Source organism: Elephantulus edwardii, unplaced genomic scaffold (assembly GCF_000299155.1).
Source record: "Elephantulus edwardii isolate Elephantulus edwardi_28Jun2011 unplaced genomic scaffold, EleEdw1.0 scaffold00036, whole genome shotgun sequence".
In the NCBI taxonomy this organism is placed as follows: Eukaryota; Metazoa; Chordata; class Mammalia; order Macroscelidea; family Macroscelididae; genus Elephantulus; species Elephantulus edwardii.
In genome coordinates, this window is record NW_006399786.1 from 4,451,722 (window position 1) to 4,457,521 (window position 5,800).

Below are 5,800 nucleotides of genomic sequence, written 5' to 3' on the forward strand. Positions count from 1 at the left end.
GCAGGAGAGGAAGATTCCAGATGAGATGCACTGACATGTTAACTGGGGCAGTGGGGTTAGGTGTGTCAGGGTCATTGAGACTGGCTCTGGATAGGACAGGGTTCAGAGCTATAATTGTACATCATGTCACTATGAGTTTCAGGCAACTTGATGGTGCATAACACCACCACTAAACCTGCAGAATAAGACTCAAACCTAAATGCTCAACCGTGGAGTCAAGTTATTGCCTAATCTCAGATCAGTTACCTCAGTTCTCCAGACTCTGTGGAAAGAAGAAAATAATAGCTCTTATGTAATGGTACATAGCTACTGATTAGCAGTCGGGTTGTGAAGAATGCATAAAATATCCTGTGCAAAGGCTTAGCATTGTGTTTGACACACGGTAAGTATTGTGTAAACTTTATAGCTAGTGGTGTCATTCTTATCGGCCTACCATGCAAGGCTTTCTGTGGTCTCTCTACAATCTACTTTCACGCTTTAGGATTCTCTCAGACAAACTCGAGGCCTGGGCCAGATGGTAAGCTCCTCCTCACCATTTACCATCAAGTCAGTTCCGACTCACTGGGATTGTGTGTCAGAGTAAACCTGTGCCCACGGGGTTTTCTATGGCTGGCTTTTCAGAAGCAGATCATTGGGCTTTTTTCTGAGGCAACTCTAGTAGACTTGACCCTCCAAACTTTTTTGTTAGTAGCCAAACACATCACCCATGAATTCCAGATAATTATCCTTTCTGAAATACGCCACACTTGATCTTACCTCACCATTAGAGCTCATGTGATAGCTTGTTTTTTGGGGGGTGATATTTGTTTGTTTATTTACCAATCCCTTTGGGTCAAAATTATAAGAGAAGGTAAATGTGTCACACCTTGTAAATAATTGGACAATATTTGCATTCATAGGATATTAATCTGAAATGTCAATATTTCCTCTCAGGGCTTAAAGCTGAAAGGGGAGTTCCTTTCCCTTTTTGTTTTGTGTTAAGATGTGTTAATCTTACAGTGGCCCAAGGTTGCCATGGTTCCTGTTTGAGATCTTTTTTTCATGCTTCCAGGACTTAAGCTTATGTCATTATATCTAACAAGTGGAAATACCCCACCTGACTGAGACCCAGAGGCAAGACAGGTAGAATTCATGTGAGATGGGTCAGTGCTGCAGCTGGAAATGCAACCAGAAGCTTTGCGTCTTGGTTACAAACAGATGGCCACTGCTCCTGACATTGCAAACTTCCAGCTTCATTTTCCCCATCTAGTGACCAGGAGTGCAATTTCTTTTGTAATCAGAGAAGTGGTGTTTCCCCATTTTTCTCCCGTGAAAAAATAGAAATGGGGGAAATCCATAAAACAAAAACATATGAGCCTTTGTATACATGTAGTTTTTAAAAATGTAAGCTTCTGATTTTTTTTAAGGCACTTGCTAGGGTGAATATTTTATTAGAGGCAAAGATTTCATCAGACTATAAAGATGAGTTATATAAGTGTTAGACCAAAGAAAGTTAAGCTAATTAACTTTGACAATCCCTACTCTTCTGTCACCTGAACAATTATTTTTTAATTTCACAATTGTCAACAAAGGCTTCTTTGACTAGAAATGTGTTTTTATGAGACTCCTGTCTCCAGGGGCCCAGGGCCTGTCCTTGCTTCTTCTTGTCTGTCTTCTTAGCACCTTTTAGTATCTGAAAGTGGATGTGAATGTGTATAATGTAGACAAGAACTTACCAAGCAGTATGAAAAGTCTGAAAATGATCTGAAGGCCCTACAAAGTGTTGGTCAGATTGTAGGTGAAGTACTTAAGCAGTTAACTGAAGAAAAATTTATTGTTAAAGCTACAAATGGGCCAAGATATGTTGTGGGGTGTCGCCGACAGCTTGACAAAAGTAAACTAAAGCCAGGAACAAGGGTTGCTTTGGATATGACTACACTAACTATCATGAGATATTTGCCGAGAGAAGTGGATCCACTGGTTTACAATATGTCTCATGAGGACCCTGGAAATGTTTCTTATTCTGAGATTGGAGGGCTATCAGAACAGATCCGGGAATTAAGAGAGGTGATAGAACTGCCTCTTACAAACCCAGAATTGTTCCAGCTGTTTGTTATATGGACCACCAGGTACAGGAAAAACACTCTTGGCCAGAGCTGTTGCTAGCCAGCTGGACTGCAATTTTTTAAAGGTTGTATCTAGTTCTATTGTAGACAAGTATATTGGTGAAAGTGCTCGTTTGATCAGGGAAATGTTTAATTATGCCAGGGACCATCAGCCATGCATCATTTTTATGGATGAAATAGATGCTATTGGTGGTCGTTGTTTTTCTGAGGGTACTTCAGCTGATAGAGAGATTCAGAGAACCTTAATGGAGTTACTCAATCAAATGGATGGATTTGATACTCTGCATAGAGTTAAAATGATCATGGCTACAAACAGACCTGATACGCTGGATCCTGTTTTGCTTCACCCAGGAAGATTAGATAGAAAAATACATATTGATTTGCCAAATGAACAAGCAAGATTAGATATATTGAAAATCCATGCAGGTCCCATTACAAAGCATGGTGAAATAGATTATGAAGCAATTGTGAAGCTTTCAGATGGCTTCAATGGAGCAGACCTAAGAAATGTCTGCACTGAAGCAGGTATGTTTGCAATTCGTGCTGATCATGATTTTGTAGTACAAGAAGACTTCATGAAAGCAGTCAGAAAAGTGGCTGATTCTAAGAAACTAGAGTCTAAATTGGACTACAAACCTGTGTAATTTACTGTAAGGTTTCTGCTGGCTGCATGACAGATACTGGTTTAGTGTAAAAATAAAGAAAATAATGGATGTATTGGCACTGATCTCAGTAAAAGTGTATGAATAAAAATATGTGGATAACAAAAATAAAAAAAAAAGAATGTATATAATGTAGATGGGAATGTAGATGGATGTTAATTGCCCTCAATTACTTAAAATCATGATGGAATTAATAATTTTAGGGATTTAACTAACTACATAAAAAGTTTTAAATTATTAAAGGAAGATTAGGGGGTTAGCATCCTCTCTCTCGTCTATCATCCTAAGCTGAATAGAAATGGACAGGCTATTCTGAGCCTCATACAAATTAACCAGCATTTTGTCATTTAGTCTCCTCACCATCAATATTTTGAGGATTTTAGCTGACCCTTTATTAGTAGTGTCCTTAAGCAATAAATCAGTTGCTGTAAGATATATATGTGCATAAATTAGGATATTCTCTTTTCCTCATAAAGTGATTTATGAAAGATTGTATCCCGAGAGTTGTGTTCAATTTTTAGACACCAATAATAAAGTGAGAGAGAATATTTTAGCGTAAAATAGAAATTTTTTTTAAATATCAGCTTTATATTTTTTGAAGAATTTTTGGTTAGGTGTTTGATATAATTATTTTCTTAGTTTCCTAAAGGAATAAAGTAGGGGAAGAAACCTTTATAGGAGCAAAGGCCCTGAAAAACACAAGCTTTCGTTTTAATTCCTCAGTGTGTTCTTTTGCTCCCTCTACCAAGCCAAATACCATTGCTTAGAATATGTCAGGAACTTTTAAAACAAACTCAAACATCTATTTTAAATTACTTCTTATAACATTGGAAATAGGCCGTGGTCACCTGTATTTCTAATTACCTTTTAGGTATTTCTGATTACCTTTTAGGTACTAAATGTTTTTGTCCATTTAAATATACTTGCTGTGCCTGTTTAAATGTCATGGCATGAAATCCTGGATAGTAGACAAGGACATGTTGCCAATGAAAAGCTGCCAACTACAGGTTGGGACTGTGCTTAAAATAAAAGGTCAAATCCAAAAAAGGACCTGTAAACCAAGTTCCCAGAGCACTGTAGTCTGTCCTAGATACCAGTGATTGAATATCAAAACAATACTATCACCTCTTAAGGTTCAAAACTCTCATCTGGAGATGCAATTATCTTTTTGGGCTAATAATACAGTGACTTCAAGTATGTGAATTGTCAAATCTTCAATTCACAGATTGTTTAACAAATATGTTAAAAGAAGGCCGATCTCAAATGGAAATTCCACTGAAGGATATTAGGCCTGATGGATTAATTCTGAAGCTTATCTTCTTTACAGAGTGGAGAACAACTAAAAAATTAAAATGAAACCAATAAAAAAATCTCTTTCATTGCCATCAAGTAGGAACTGACTCACAGTTGACCCTTCTGCAGGTTTCTAAGGCTACAAATCAAATGAGAGGTGATTGCTCATCTTTGTCCTGCAGAACCACCAATGCAAACAAAAAAGACGAGAGCACAGATACACATTTCAAAGAAATGGCCTTTCATAGGTTAGAAAGGGGAAAACCAAACATTTCCAGAAACATGGCATGTGGCACAAGAGTGCACAGGGCACAAGTCATTGTTCACTTCAGGTGACTCAGTGACATGGAAAACTTCCTTGTACTGGCCCATACAGATGACATGGGTGCAAAAGCTTTAGGTTCTTGATAATTTTCCTTCTCCTAATGCTGACTTCAAGGAGCACTGGTGGTGCCAACAGTAAATCTTGGCAGTGGGAACCCACTAGCTGTTCAGCATGAAAAGGATGAGGCTGTCTGCTTCCACAAAGATTTACAGCCTCAGAAACGCTTGTCAGAATCAGAATCAACTCAGTGGCAGTGGGGTTTTGGGGTTTATGTAGGACTTGAGTCTCTGGATGCTGTCAACTGTTAGGTTGGGCACTGAGTGGTTCAATACAAACCAAGCGGTTCTTCTAAGATGCATTCAACAAAACCACAAATCTGCCATTAAAAACTCTACTGAGCTCAGATCTTTTTTGTCTGACATGGGGTCACCATGAGTCTAACTCAACTCTATAGCAACTGATATTTTTCCCCCTGATGTTATTTTTGTTTGCTTGTTTATGTCAGAGTCATTCAGTTACATGTGATGATCACATACCTTTTCTACAGCAATCTCTGTAGGAAACTCTGTGGGGATTTGGAGGTTCCAAATAGTCTAATTGCTGACAGGGCCTCACACTCCTTCCAGGCAGAGCTGCTACCACTTTCTAGAGAGTTTTATCCTGATTCTGGTTAACAGCTGAGCTAAATATTTTCCTAATTTCTCTGTTTTTTACTTTTTCCTTTCAGCCACTAGAGGTACATAGTTTGAGACAAAACAGTTCACAGATTATTTCTGGTTTAACATTCCTCATTTTAAAATGTGTGTTTCAGGCTTTAATTAAACCTAATCTCTCTGAGTGGCTGTAAGGAAATACTGGGTTTGATGATTTCTAGAAATGGAAAGTAAAAATGGAATAACAAATACAGAGTAGAAAAAAAATACTAAAAAGGAAGCTCTTTTGACTTATTCTGAATTTAAAAACCTTTTGTATGTGGTTTTGGTTTTTTGAGATTTTTTTTAGTTGTTATGCTCTGGAGTTATTACATTAATTAGAAAGATTTCCAATATGGGCAAGTTTTTAACTGATAGAGGAGCAGGAATGAGACAGAATTAAGTGGTAGAGGAAGCCGAGGACATAGACAAAACTAGGTGAGAAACGTTCCTCTGTCACCAGTTCCCAAGTAGAGTGGCCACTGTGGACAATCAGTCCCAGCTAATTGTGGTAAATCTAATTCTCCTAACAAGTGATTGGTTTAGGAATGAGCCTATGGCTTAATGAGAAACAATCTGTTGGGAGTCAGGGTTGTTCATGGAAAGGTTTACTCATTTCTATGAAAGAGGCAGAGGAAAAGACAAGCTCCCTTCCTCTCTTGGGTAGTATCATGTCTGGATATGATGCCAGGAATATTGCAATAACCTTAAACCCACAGAGCT

General features: G+C 38.1%; 1 pseudogene; it reads left to right on the plus strand.

Annotated features, from left to right (window-relative positions):
* Positions 1-2,749, plus strand: part of LOC102872787 — a 22,359-nt pseudogene extending 19,610 nt beyond the window's left edge.
* Positions 2,750-5,800: the final 3,051 nt, after the last annotated feature.